Source organism: Lepus europaeus, chromosome 22 (genome assembly GCF_033115175.1).
Source record: "Lepus europaeus isolate LE1 chromosome 22, mLepTim1.pri, whole genome shotgun sequence".
Taxonomy (NCBI): Eukaryota; Metazoa; Chordata; class Mammalia; order Lagomorpha; family Leporidae; genus Lepus; species Lepus europaeus.
In genome coordinates, this window is record NC_084848.1 from 22160701 (window position 1) to 22176625 (window position 15925).

Genomic DNA, 15925 nt, shown 5'->3' on the forward strand with positions numbered 1-15925 from the left:
ATTTGAAGGTATATGTGTGTGTGAGAGAGAAATAGAGACAGAGACAGAGGAAAATTGAGACAGAGAGTGAGGGAAAGGGAGAGGGAGAAGGAAATTGTGGAGACGTGACAAGAAATGGGTTCTGAGTAGCGGGCAGAAGTCAGATCACCTATCTAGGCTCTGTTGAATCAGTATTGGTTCTCCATGTATATGCTTTATTGGATACACAATGTTTTGAAGCTCTGTATTTGGGTACATAAAATAACAAACCATATAGAAAAAGAGTTCTGTTATGATTCATTAATCTTTGTCCACCAGGAAGAGAAGGAGGCAAAGAGAAGTGAAAATAAAGCTACAGCTCAATCACCACAGAATTTAAGCTAAAACAGGGAGCTCCATACTCTCTGGAAAGGATGGACCAAAGCTTTGTGCCATTTCCCCCAAAACGCTAAAGTCGCCACCTAGGAGAAGCAAGCTGAAAGCTGTTCTACCACATTTGCTCAGTCTCAACAACATAAAGCTGAAAATACACAACACTCCTTGCTCTGATGCCTGAAAGCTTGGGAGGCAAGAAACAAGGCCGGCCTGGAAGGGGTATGCTACACCCTGAATGGGATCCCATGAAAAGCACTACACAGCAGAAAAGACAGGAATAATGGCTATTTAATCATCTCCACTCTGAAGCGCCAGTTCTTTAGACTCTTGTGACATTCATGAATGATGCAGGAAGAGCCCATGATGAATGCAGTGCAATTCCCTGCGACAGATACTTCCAGGGAAGTTACGCCCCCTCCCCCCAGGACCAAAGGGCTCCTGGGCTCAGTTATCATTTGTTCTGGGAGAGAATTTACAGTCTCACCAGCAACTCCTTTTAGCCTACTCAATAAAGTGCTTATTTTGATATACTGACTGTGATTGTTCAAGAACAACTGTATCCTTGGAAATTCATGTGCTGTGAGCGGTTTAGCTGGCTCACTTTCCTGCACTCCATGTGCTTCTGTCATTTCCACGTTCTACAACTTGAGAGGGCCTGTGTGCAAGCTTCCAGATCACGTCTACCTCTTTAGCACGAGATATACTCATATATTACATAGACATATACGTGTGTGTGTGTGTGTGTATGTGTCTAGGGATCAAGACCCTTAAAAAAGTTTGTGAAAAAAAAAAACAGAATTCAAAAAATGATTAACTTTGATACCAAAAAATCCATGTACCCTTTTTTCATATCTTATGCATTTTCAACAGCATTGTAAAGATCCCTTGTAGGCAAGGATTTCAAAAATTTTTTGCACCAAATAAATGAGTTTTTAAAGTTCCCACCAATATGTGTATATGAATATACACACAAGGAGTCTTTATTAAGTTCATGGAAGATGCACAATATCTTTTAATTTCACTGTCCATGACCTTTTGAAGTTCTGTTGATGCGAGTAAATGTGTGTACATGTACACACATTCACACACACACATGTTCTCTATAGTGGCTAAAGCTCAAATGTTGTTTAGGATATCTGTGAGCCAGAGAATCCTTCAGTGTATAGTTATACACACTGTTAAGTATATAATAATACACTGTATTCTATATCCTTTGCTCAGGGACAATCTCCTTATTAACAGTAAATTTGGTGGTACAGTCACAAATATTTATTAACTTTTTACAATATGCTGGGAACTCTTCTGGGTGCAGGAGAGACACAAGAAACACAACAAAATCATTTTCTTAACAGAGATGGCACTCCAATTATGACAAACAATATGCAAATAGACACCTTTTTAAATATATTTCCAGGGATTTATAAGTGCTTATAAAGCATGATCTGGAGATAGAGGTGTTGCAGAAGGTTTGTTTCAAATAGTACAGGCAGAGTAGGGTGTTCTGAAGTGGTGCTGATATACTCTCCTGAGCGTAGACAGAGAGAGAGAGAGAGCATCATTTCCCTTCTAAGGGAAGAGGGTCCAAGGCAGAGACAACCAGGACAAAGGGCTGACATCAGAAGTGTGCTTGGAGGTGCAGGCATTTAGCAAGAGCTTAAGATGTCCTTATCCCATATCACAGTTCCTGGATTCAAGTGCTGGTTCTGAGTTCTAATCCAGCCTGCTGCTAACAACACCCTGGGAGGTTGTGGTGATAGTGCAATACTTGGGTTCCTACAGTCACGTGGGAAATATGTAGAGGGTTCCTGGCTCCTGCCTTCAGAGTGGCCCAGCCCTAGCTGTTGCCATCAGTTGGAGAGAGGAGCAGAGGAAATGAGCAGTCCCTAGATATGTCTTCTCCCTTCCTCTCTCTTTATCTCTTTCTCAGTCTCTCTGTGTATTTCTCTTTCCCCATTCCTCACTCCAAATTAATAAATAAACAATCAATAAAAATGTTACCAAATAGAAATGTGCTTGGCTTGGCTGAGGGGCAGAAAGAAAGCCAGTATGTCTGAAGTGGAGAATGGAAGGGAGAGTGTGGGGAAACCAGTGATTGCAGAAGTCGAGCCAGGCCAAATTAGGAGAAGCAGCTCCTAAGAGTCCAGTCCCTGTCTGATTGCACCTTGACTTGATTGCACAGCTTTCTAAGTAGCTCTGCTCTTAACACTTGAAGCAGAACCTTGAGAGGAATGAATCCAGCATGGAGAGAAGCCCGGGTGTGATCGTGTAAGCAACAAACGAATGAGCTCAGAATATTTCAACAGAGGTTCTAGGGAGCCCACAGTTGCCATCTTCAAACACATTGAGGGTAGCACGTAGGAGAAGGCAGTACTTGGAACAAAGGAGAAGCCGGGGGCTCAAGAGCAGAGGTCGAATGTGTGAAACCATTTCCAAGAGCCGGTTTATGAGTGAACGGAGCCTCAGCAGAGTCCAAGTGCCTTCATCAGACATGCTGCAGCAGAGGCAAGCTCACTGCTCAGCCATGTTGGCAGATCCCTTCTAGACGGCTTGAAAGGGAAGGAATGATATGTGAGAGTAGAACCAATGCACCCTGCTGCAGCAGACATGTTTGTCTCCATTCATCATCATGTTTGCCTTCGTTTAAAAGAAGTCATTTTCCCTTTTTAGCAAGTTTATGCTACATTTTTGTTGAGAAAATAAGAAGCCATTTTGGCAAACAGGAACATTCGACAAAGCCCTATGTTTCGTACAAACACTTTTGCACACTTGGCTGAGACATCCCTATGGGTTTATCCTCAAGGATGTGTTTTGATAGACAGTTTGCCATCTAGGAACACCCCAACAATCAAATCATCCACTTAAAAATATTACTTCAGTCACTGAGAGCATAGTCATCTATACCTCATTCTTATTATGAATACACCAGGAAAACTGATGGAGACACAGCAGGCTAAAAACCCTTCCAAGTCTTGGGGAACTGGCAAAATCATTTCCTCACTACTGATGTTCATGATGTCTGGGATTTTCTTTCTTAATGGAACTTAATTCCAAAGCAACAACAGCATCAAAGGTTAGAACCCACAGGTAAAAGGATGACTTAAGAAATTGTACTTTAAAAGGATCTTATTTTTTCTGCTTACTTATTATTTATATACAAGGTATTCGGGGGCTTCCATCTGTTGCTGCTATCCAATAGGTATTAAATTCCAATTATAGGGGCCGGCATTGTTGCAAAGCAGGTAAAGCCGCCGCCTGAAGTCCTGGCATCCCATATGGGCACTGGTTCAAGTCCAGGCTGCTCCAATTCTGATCCAGCTCTCTGCTATGGCCTGGGAAAGCAGTAGAAGATGGTTCAAGTCCTTTGGCCCCTGCACCTGTGCACCTGTGTGGGAGACCTGGAAGAAGCTCCTGGCTTCAGATTGGCTCAGCTAAGGCTACTGTGGTTGTGGTCATTTGGGGAGTGAAGCAGCAGATGGAAGACCTCTCTCTCTCTCTGCCTCTGCCTCTCTGTAACTCTGCCTTTCAAATAAATAAATAAATATTTTTTAAAAGTTCCAATTATACAAGATGGACCAGTTCTAGAGATTTTCTGTGTAGTAAAGTGCTTACACTTCAGCACAGTATAATGGACACTTAAAAATTGGCTCCGGGTGTAGATTTCACATGAAATACTTACTATAATAAGAACTTATTTTCAGGAAAAGAAATGCTCACTCACACACAGGAATTCATTATAATGAAGCCTCTTTAAAGTACCTAAAGGAGAGAAAGTATTTACTTAGTAGTTTTGGGAACAGGAAAAAGGGAAAAGTGTAAAAAGGGAAAGAATGGAGGGAGGGAGGAGGTTTATAGGTGACTTAGAAGAATCAGAAAATAATTCCTCTGCTGTATTCTGCCTAAAATATAGCTTAGTTTATAATGTTTTGCAGGATACATTTCTATACACTTACAAGGCTAAAGAGAAGCAACAAAGATAGGAAAGGAATGAAACAAATAGAACAAATATGGAAAAAGTTTCAGAAATCTCACTTTCTAGGAAAGCAAGCCAGAGAGTAAATTACTGTTGGAAAAGATGAAATGTTTTTGTTGAAAGAAGACATTCATAAAAAAGATGGTACAACATATGGAGACAAAAGAGTGAAAACCAATAGACAGACTGGAAACACACAAGTAAGTATTTCTTGATCATCAGGTGTTTTTTTTAAAAAAAAAAAAAAAACAACAGTAACAGAATCAAAATCGTAATTAGTTACAGAGGGAACCCCATAGATTCCCAAACAAGCCAAACGCCTAACATTTCACCCAGTCATTCTCCATCACATAAGCTTGGTATTTTCTTCGTGGCTATTGTTTTTTATCTGTCTCTCCTCAGTATACTGAAAGCTCAGTAGTGATAGAAAGCCATGTTACTCATTGCTGGTACTCTACAACATTGCCCGGCGCGTAGTAAACTTTGGTTTGATACTGCCGAATCAATAGATCAATCTTTAAGGAGGATTGTTCCTAAAAAAAAAAAATGTAGATAAGATTATCTCTCGCCACATAGTGGCCATTAATTTGTACCACTCCCCTGCTTACAATTTTCCAAGTGGATTTCAATGGCCTCAGAAGGAAACCAAACTCCCTTAAATGGCCACAAAGGCCTTACATGATCTGGTTCTATCAACTTCTCCAACTTCAGCTGAAGCTACTGCCCTCTGTTCACTGCACTCCCGACACTGGAACTTCTCTTCTCCCAACAGATAAACACCATTGTGGCTTTGGAATGGTTGCACTTGCTCTCCCCTCTGGCTCCACATCTTTGCATGGCTGGTTCTTTTTTCTCAGCCAGCTGAAGGATAACCTCCCAAGAAGGCATTTTTGACCACACATCCAAAGACAACTTCCCCCCATCCCTGAGAGTCATTCTCTATCCCAACGGTGGTACCATTTTCTCTAAAGTAATTACCACATCTTTTCCTTTTCCTTCTGCTAGAATGCCAGCTCCTGAGAATAGGTGTCTGATGTGCTCACGAGCAGACCAATGCCTGACCCAGTGCACATATGCAACAATAATTTGGGAAAAGCTAAATGCATCCCTAAGAAAAATGCTGTTGAAAAATAAAAGTCAGTGATTTCCCAAAGTCCCTCCATCATTTCTAGCTATTACTGCCATATATTAATTAGCAGTACTTTGCTTCCTGTTAAATCTGAGACACAAAACCACAGATGCTTTCTACATTCTCCCTCATATTTGTGTCTTTATTTGATACATTTTAAAATGGGAAAGATACTGGAGGTTCCCCCTGCTTTACACCCCTCCAGACACTCTGATTTTGTCCTCCTCTCTTCCCTTCCCTCCCTTCCTCTTTCTTCCCCTCCTCTTTCCTCTCTTCTCCTTGCCCTGGTTTGTCTGTTATTAGAAAAATTAATTCATGTACACAAAATCATATTGAAATTATTCAAGGGGACAAGCACCACAATCCCAAAGCAGCAATGTGGCTATTTTTAACCTGATGAGTCATTCAAGGGAAATTTCTATCAATGTTTTCTCCACCTAATAGAATGCCAAAGGGGATCCCTCAAAAGGCAAGGGAGAGATGTTACAATTTAGATAAGACTCTTGGAAACAGCACTCTCTCCAAAGTTGTAGCAAGAAAAGAGTCAACTTTAATGCAATCAACACTCAGTCCAACAATTCACACAGGCATTTTTGAGAGGAGATGGATAAATAAACTTTGAAAATCCTTTTCTTTCTTTTTCTCTGCTGTAAATGCAATATATTGATTCAGGTCCCACTATTTCATGGCATTCACATGCTTCAGTAATACAGAGGATTTATTTTCATCCCTCATCTCAAGAAGCTGAACCTGCTCTTAACCTCCAGGGCCAACAACTGCTTTCCTTCTCCTCCTCTTCTTCCTCCCTAACCTCCTCCTCCTCCCTCTTCACCTTCCTCTTCCTTCTCCTCTTCTATAATACCCAGTACCCTGACCATTGGATACTGGGGTTAACAAGACAATTATTACATAAATCACTCCATTCTATTAATGTTAACCCTTTCTACTTTTCCAAGGCCAATGGGGGAAGATTCTAAGGAAGAAATCTGCTGGCAGTAGATAAGATGAACAAGCGTTAAGTGGGAATTAATTAGTCTGGTCATTTACTTTATGATGTGAAGTAGAAGATGCTGAGAACTGAAAATCATTAGAAGTTCTTAAGGCTAATACAAAGGTCAGGAGTTTTCTTGCCCTGATAGTTTTCTTGCCCTGACATCATGAGGGAAATCTCTACTTTATAATTTTAAATATGTTAGATTGTGAACCATTGGTTTTAGACTCTACCAGTATTTCAGTTTCATCCTTACTGTTGGCTGGATTATAACAAAAGCTAATTTCCCTCATCTCTAATCGGTGCCACTCATTTCCCAACTTCTATTCATCCTACAAGAGCTAGTACTGGTTTCAACTTCTCATTGAACAATCTTAATCCATTCAATCAGTCATTTGGCCAACATTTATTAGACATCCAATATCCCTTCAACAAATACTTATTTAGACCTACTGTGGACTACATCTAATATAGATGTTGGAGAATAGGGAAATAAAAGAAAAAACAAAAACAAAAATTTACTTTACCCTTTCCAATCCACCCAACTCATCGCATTCTAGTCTTTTGTCCTTACACATAAAGTAGGAGCTCTATAAATATCATAGAATAAAGGAACTTAACAGACACATTTCATACTTTCCTCATCCGTACAGCGAGGAAGTCAAGTATATGAACTCCGAGGATCTCGACTGCTCTACCACCATAGGCTGTAAATGATTTTCTGTCATCTACTGTATTTGTACTAAAGATAACTTTGACTAGTTGACAAGCCGAGGCTGGAATGCATTAACTATTGTGAAGCTGTCTGTAAGCTCTTTGAAGTGGAAATTCTACACACAAGGCCAGAGGATGCTAGCAAGCCACAGATGCTGCTTTCGGCCTCACCTGCTCGTTTCTCTCAGCACCGGGAGGATTGCCATAAACATGAAACTTCACTGGGAAGTGCAGAGCAGGTACTTGCCCCCCCTCCTCCTCCCAGGGCAGACACTGCTCACATGGAACAGTTGAAAAGCTAGAGAATTCCTGCTCACTTACAATGGTCAACCAGAGGATGAAATGAAGAAGCAAAAAAAAGCAAGTCCGTATTTACAGGATTCTACAATAACCGGACAAAAAAAAAGGGGGGGGGGGGAGATCAGCAAACCAGACTTTGTTATATAGACCAAACCACCATGTCTTTGCTTTCCACTGAAGTTTGGTACAAGATGGAAAATGTCTGCTTTTTGTGAAAAAACAAATAACAAACAAAACAAAAACAAAAAAAACACCGGGGTTTAGCTCTCCTCCTTTCGTGACATGTATCACTGGCTGAGCATCTGCCCCCAGGTGCCAACCACGTCCTGTCCCTGATGTGCAGCAGCAATTGCATTTTCTCTAAATAATCAAGGTTCTAGAAAAACTCAATTCTGCCCCCTTGGTCCAGTAGCAAGAGGAGCCCAAAATAGCCAGGTGATGAATTTAGCATCCAGCTCAGGGCAACCATTATTATTATGAGTCCTGGTGGGAGCAATTCTTTTTGATAAATCATACTCACAAATTCCTCATGAACAATACATAAAAATTTTAGCTTGGTTTCTTGTCTCCAAATTAAAGCAAACTTGACTCCATTTTTCTAAGACTCTGCTTGTAGTCTCCAACAGACAGGGCTTGTGAAAAACACTAGACAGGGTTACCTAAGTATGTAACAACAATGAAAAGTGCTTAGGTCATCATAAGTGCTCTGTGAGTGTCGTCTATTTTTATTAGGATAAATATCATCGTCTCACTGTCTTGTCCCTTTTGTTAGTCATTATACAGGGAATTTTTAAATTAACAGAAATAAACTATTAGAGTAGCTACCATTTCCTTCTTTACACTTACCTAGAAAGAGGAGAAGTGAGGAATAAGTTATGTGAGAGAAAATGAGATACAGTAATAGATTAAGAGTGCATGGGCTGAAAAAACCAGGTATCCTGGATTTGGAGAAGCAGGAGAATAATTTTCCATAAACATTCCATTTGTGTCAACTACTATTCAAGAGGACATTTTGAGCTTTGTTTTGGCTGAAGGTTTCTGTGTGCTCTTTATCATACACACAGCCTCCTGCCATATGATTTGCTTTGATGTTCTCCGTAAGACTTCCTATTAGTACAGGGATATCCTTTCAGCATTTACTGCTGTTTATTTTCTTTGGAATTTTTATACTGGAAGTAGAAGATCAGGAGAAACAAATTCCAGAGAGATCCATTCTTTCTGCTAACTTCTCAAGTGTAGGGTTTCTATAAAAGAGCTTTGCTGCTTATTCAAAACCCATGAGGTTATTTTAAAATGTATTTGTTAACAAGGAAAATTTTGAAACCTATAAGCCATAACCACATTATTTCAGTACTAATCATACTGACTGATTACTTTTGGAATACAATTGTCCTTGCCACATTGGTCAGTTATGAGAGTTGTTGGGTTAACCGAAGCATTTCTTCCAGGTCAGATCATTTTCTTATGCTACTTGATCCCATATCAAGGTCACCATATACTAAATTTGTCTCCAAATACCATATGGATCCAGCAACCTATTGCCCTGGAGTCTCATGTATCTATTAATAAAGAATTAGAGCCATCGAAGCTAGCACACCATATGGTGCCTAATTTACCCAGTAAATAAAATTACTGTAAATATTCATAAAGAGTACTCCTGCCAATGATGTTCCTTTCCAGAATTTTTTAAAGAAATATTTAAAAGCAGTCATATTTAAAATCAGGATCTTTGTTTTGGAGCAAGTTTTAACCATGTTACAATTAAAATAAAGACATATTTACTAAGAACATTTTATACATTGGCCATTAGTTTAAGTTCTGGAGCTACAAATATGTATGAAATCTGGATACCACAGCTCTGTAACATGGGTGGGGGCTCTGCAACTCATCAGTAAGGATATCATAATCATAAAAACACCATGACAACACTATCCGGTGGATATCAGCACCTTTATTTGAGAGATGAGGACACTGAGGCAGAGATGGTAAGTGGCTTTTAGAAAGTCTCACAGCGAAAGTGAGGCCCAACTAGAATTCAGATCAATCTCTGCTTCAATCTATTCCTCAAATTCCTCATGGTTACATCAAACTACTTGCTGTCCAGACTGTAAGCTTCAAAAAGTGCAAAGGCTAAAACCATCTACTTCTTGCCCAATAACCCTTTCTCCTCTACTAGGCTGATGCTCAAATGATATTTTTTGAAAGGTTTGTTTTCAGCAACCAACACACAGATCATTTCTCTAAGGAACAGTGAACTTTGCTGGGCTCAATACTTGCTTTGTACAATTTCTACTGCACTACTTTCTAACCTTATACAAACAGCATACATCATTCCTGAACCAGCATGAGAGTTTACAAACTAAAGCTAATCTCACAGCATTGATGAATTGTGATTACTATTACTGATGATCTATCGATTACTGAGTGATACCTATTTGCACAGATATAGTTAAGTGGCTTATAACATTAAAATCCATCTTACAAGAATACAGATAAACTAGGAAGAAAATGTAGAAATAACTACAATTTGTCTTTAGCATTTTCACATGAGTGGTCAGAATAAGAAAATGATTCCCTGAGATATAATATTGAGTTGGAAAGAGACTTAAATCCTTGACTAAATATTTACTTAGTTATCTTTCATTAAATAAAATGGGCAGGGGTTGTCATGGCATAGCCACCACCTGTGACACTGGCATCCCATATGTGTGCCTGTTTTCCCTTCCGCTGCTCCAGTTCCAATCCAGCTCCCTGCTGGTGTGCCTGGAAAGGCAGTGGAGGTGGTTCAAGTCCCTGGGCCCCTGTACCCACATAGGGGACTCAGAGGAGGCTCCTGGCTTTGATCTGTCTCAGCCCTGGCCATTGCAGTCATTTGGGGAGTGAACCAGTAGATAGAAGATGTCTCTGTCTCTCCTCTCTCTGTAGCTCTGCTTTTCAGTAAATAAAATGAATCTTAATAAACAAATAAAATATACAAATGATGCTTGGCTAGTAGCATCTCAAGAGACTGAAATAAGAAGCAAAACATAGTTTTTGGTTTTGATTTTCTTCAAGAAATACTTGGCTCAATGTAAACAAATTTCATCAATGGTCCTGAAGCAATGACACTGTAATATGAGACATTGTATAGGCAAGGCATGACAGTGCAGTGGTCACTTGGAAATCAATGGTTCTGCTTGCCATTTTTAATTCCTAGGGCTCATAATTTTTATGTATGTATATATAAAATTTTAATAAATTATTAATAAAGTGTAAATGTTTAATTTCTACTAAGACACCATAACTCAAAGATCTGTGAATAGAGTAATCACACAGTTGGTGGTATGTGCAGTTTATATGGCAACCACAACATCAGCTGGACCATCCTTTCACACACATGTCCACATGTGCTTTCTATACACAACACCCTGTATAAAAACTCTCCTTTGTAGGGGGCATACAGTTCTGCATGTCTCAGTAGTTTGTAGAATGAAATCTGAGGATTCACATAAGTAGCCACAATGCATCTTGCAGAGAAAATAACAGCATGAAAGCAAGTGGGAAATGCCATTCTATTTATTTCAAAACCTTGCTTAAATGTATTGTACACCACTCATGCCAAACATTAGGGTAGAAACTGTGTGGAAAAGGCTTAATCCACAATAGAGAACAAACTGCAACACACACTGCACTTCTGGGGTGACCAGATGGGCACAAGTGAAGTAAAGCACCAGGCTCTTATTTTGAGGCTCCATGGTGTCCATCTTTATTATCTTAGTCATTTTGATTCTCTCTAGGTGGATGCAGACAGCATAAGCAAGGTTTATTCAACAATACTCTTGCATATTCTCTGTTCAAATTCCAGCTTTCATTTCACATTCCATTGCAATTTAAAGAAAAATATTTTTTTAAATAACTTTTAAGGTAAAAACCACTGGTAGAAAACTCAAAGCTCTCATTATATTTTTCCATCCAGTTAATTGGTTATGAAACTCCCAGAAATAGTAACAGATGTTATAAAATGCTTACTTGAGAAAGCTAGACTGCACATCCATGACAGAAAATCCATACATTAATAAAGAGGGCTTTTTGGTAGTTACTTCTTTAACGGGAATCATTTCTGAAGTCATCTTTATGAAGCATTTACCAAGCATCATTCAGTAGATAAGTATATTCTTTGTCTGGGAGAAGGTATTCAAATGGTTCATGAAGTCTATGCATAAATTTTTCATGATATATACTTCTTCGTTCATAAAAATATTTAATTTTTAAAATGTATTTGAAAAGAGGGGAGGGGTAATCTGCCACCTGTTGCTTCACTCCTCAAAAGCTGGCAACAGCCAAGGCCAGGACAAGCTGAAGCCTAGAGGCAGGAACTCAATTCATAATCTTCCTTGTGCACAGCAGGGGCCCAGCAACCTGAGCCATCGTCTACTAGCTCCCAAGTACGCATTAGCAGGAAGGTGGAATTGGAAGCAAAGGCAGGACTCAAATTCAGGGCTTCTGATTTGAGATGCAAATATATCAACTGGTGTTTCTATTACTTGGCCAAACATCCACCCACAACATATGCATTTTAATGAACTTTTTGAAGCCACTGTGTATTTATGCCAATCGGAGTAACTTTTTCAAATTCTAATCACATTTTTATTAAAAAAGTTATAAAGGATAGATAGATAATAGGTTAGGTTAAGTCCAAAGTATAAGGGCTGAGATGAGAATGCAAAAGCAAATGCTTTGAAATTGGCAAGCTTTTACACAATAAACACACAAGAAATTACAAGGGAAGGCTGTTGAGGCTGAGGGATACACACACACACACACACACACTGATGGCCCGAAAGGAAACAGAGACTAAGGCAGGGTATCAACATTATTTGGTACAGATAGAAAGATACTTAATCCAAAACTGGAAAAGATGGATCTTTTAGAAAACTTAAATCTAAAATCCTATGTTACAAGGTGGGAGTTTGGTGAAGCGGTTAAAGCATTAGTTGGGATGCCCACACCACATATTGCAGTGCTGGGATTTGATTCCTAACTCTGTTCCTGATTCCAGTTTCCTGCTAATGTGTATCCAGGGAGGCACCAGATGATGGCTCAAGTTATTGGATTCCTGCCACCTAGGTGGTATACCAATATAGCGTTCCCAGCTATTGGTTCAGCCTAGTCCTGGATGGGGCAGGCATCCTGGGAGAGGACCAGCAGAAGGGAGTTCTCTGTTTTCTCTGCCTCTCTGTCCATCTCTGTGCATTTCAATAAACTTGATAATTAAATGTTAAAAAATATTGTTATAAAGATAGTTAAATTTGAGTAAATAAAATCTTATTTTATGTGAGGCCAGCATGATTCAAAGGGGCCCAGTTAATTCTCCTGGATATCTTAGATAGTATGAAGACTCAGTTTTCCTGCTTCCAATATAACCAACTTCCCATTTCTCTCAGTTGCCAGCACAATTGGCAAATGCTCCAATCACTCCAAGATTCCACAAGGACAGGCTACCTTGGGTTATGTGTGTGGTGTAACAGCCGCTCCATGTTCAGGAGCACAGATCTGTTCTCTGCAGAGTGGTTTCTGTCCGAGTCCCTTCAGTGGTTGTCCCTTGTCTAATGCCCTAGAGATTGCTGTGGTCATAACAACACAGTGTTATATCAATCTGACATGACCACATTAGTTACCCAAGAAAACACTGCAGCAAGGACAATGCAAATCCAGTTTTTGAGAATGGCTGGGTATTTCAGCCGAAGGTTTAATAGGTTCTTAGATGAAACTTTGTTGCAGAAAGCACATTTCCGGAGGAACATGAGGATCTTCAGTACTTGTGAAATAGCCTGGGGGAGAACTACCAGCTATTCATGCTATTCACCAGAATGAAAATTAAGTTTCTGAAGCGGGGACAAAGATATTTCTTCGACTGTCATAATTCATCCAGACGACTGGTCTAGACCGTGGGAACCACATGCACAGCAGCACTGAGGTCTAACACTCCGCAAATGGGAAGGGCGTACAAGCCACACTCAGGGAGCCAGAAGGGCAAGGGGGAACGAACAGAGATGGAAGAGGAGGTAGGTGAGAGATACAAGGGATGAGACCTCCCTAGGTAGGCTAGAGGCAGCTTCTGAAGGGTTTTCTGTATTTGTTAAACTACATGAATTATTATCCAAGAGAGATGAGAAGCACTGAGAGTTTTACACAGGGGGAGATGCAATCAAGGCTGCAACCTAGAAAGTCTAAATTGGCAACATTTGGTACCAACAGAGAAGATCCCGGGAAGAGACAATGGGTAGTTAAAGGGAGAAGCAGTAAAGCCTGGGAACTACATAATTGACCAGGCTCAGGCAGTTTCTGAAGGGAAAGCAAGGAATCTGAGGAAATATTTCGTTGGCAGACCAGGGAGGCTTTGACCCAATTAGAAATTAATAGCAACAATTTCAGTAGTAACTACGGACCTCACTGTTGTGTAAAGGATCCACTTTAACCAATCTAGACTGCCTTTCAATTCTCCTTTCTCAAGGAAGCTGTCTATAAAATTGAACAGCTTATGTGCTTTTTCCAAGGAAATCAAGATAATTCAAAGATACTTTGTACATGAAAACATCTTAGCCATTCAGAATGGGGTGTTTGGAAAGGAAAAAGAATTCGTTCCTAGGGCTGGCAATCCATATGGGCGCTGGTTCGAGTCCCAGCTGTTCCAGTTCCAATCCAGCTGTCTGGTATGGCCTGGGAAAGCAGCAGAAGATTGTCCAAATCTTTGGGCCCCTGCACCTGCATGGGAGACCAGGAAGAAGCTCCTGGCTCTTGGCTTTGGATTAGCCCAGCTCTGGCCATTGCAGCCATCTGGAGAGTGAACCAGTGGATGAAAGACCTCTCAATCTCTCTTTGCCTCTGCCTCTCTTTAACTCTGCCTTTCAAATAAAATAAAATAAAATCTTAAAAAAAAGTTTGTTCCTGAAATAGAAGCAAGCCAGTGGCATGCAGCTTGGGGGGAACAGTCTGAAACAGTTACAAACAGCACAGGAATGATTACAATTGGAAAATATATCTATGAGCTTCTACATGGCAATGCTCCTGCTATATTACAACTTTCAGAATATCACTGTGGGTCACTTTAGATAGAGCCCAACACATTTAAAGATTAGAAAGGAAACACGTTTTAGAAATCAGAGAAAGTAAGAGAGGATGGAAGGAGGTGGGGAAAGAAGGAGAAAAGAAAAGGATGGTGAAGACGAGGATGGGTACCTTCTTCCACTAATTTCAAGGGAGACATGAAAGGTATATCGGTTACCAGTCAGTCACCAAAGTGGCCTCTTATTATAAAGGGCCTCTCTCTCCAAATAAGCATGTTATCTTAATATTTCAATGTGTCTCCAAGCATCTTTTCAAGTAGCAGCCCCCAGTGGAAAAATAGCAGTGCCATGGAGATGTCATACGTTGCCTTGGACACACAGAGGCAGTGATCAGAGGGCATTCTGAGCAGAGCGCACTGTATACATGAAGGGAAAAAAAGTTCGTGACCTACTGCTTCTACTGACCTTTCTCCGTTTTTAATAGAACAACTCAATATGAGGGACCCTCAAAAAGTTCATGTAAATGCATTGTATTAAATAATTACAAATACCAAAATATTTTTCATCAAAATAAACTTATCATTTAATTCTATTTGTCCATGATCTTTTGGAAGTACTTTCATATTTTATTTGCTAGTGTTCTACACTCTTGCCAATTAATAGTAAAGGAAAAGAAAAAAAAATCCATTTCTAGTGCCAATAAAAGGACATGGGACTCATAATTTGAAAGTTAATAGTCATTTGAAACTGGCTTTGAATCTTAATTTGACTTTTCAAGTGAGATAATATCCTACAATAACTCTCATATCTCAATCTCATTGGCAACAAAAAGAAAAAAAATTACTTTTTTCTTCTTAGCAATATGTAGACCCTGCAGACTTTCTTTGCTATCACAAGTCTCAATTAAACCAATGGCTTTTTTTTTTTTTTTGTGGGAGCAAATTTCCTCCTCCCTTCCTTCTGCTCCGACTTTGATTCACCCGTCGATTGACATTCTTGCTTCATTACTTGCTGACAGCTCAAAATGCAACCCTAGTCCCTCAGCAAATTAGTTCTAATCATTTCCTTCCTTAACATTATCACTTCAGTGGACTGTCAGGGGCATTCAGCCACCTGTGGAAGATCAGAAGCCTGGGGTGGTTCTGAGCACCGTCATTTCTGGCCTGGAATCAGATATTCACTTGTAGTGGATGTGCTACTGAATTCCTCCTCCAAGTCTGGGCTGCTCCCTCTCTGACTTGCTGCACATGCTGTTGCTGATGATTCACAGAACTTGTGTCAGCCAGAGGGGGTTGCCACATGCAAGGACTTGATGGCTGAATAGACCCTGGGGGCACAGAGATGCAGAAAACTTAACTAAACGTGGGTCATATCTGAGAGCACAATCTCTCTCTAGAGTGCACTGTGACACAGCCCAGGCT

General features: G+C 40.1%; 1 protein-coding gene across 9 annotated transcripts in view; it reads right to left on the reverse strand.

The window, feature by feature from the left end:
• NRXN3 (neurexin 3) overlaps positions 1-15925 on the reverse strand; it is a 1693693-nt gene that overhangs the window by 409049 nt on the left and 1268719 nt on the right. The gene's annotated exons all lie outside the window — the stretch shown is intronic.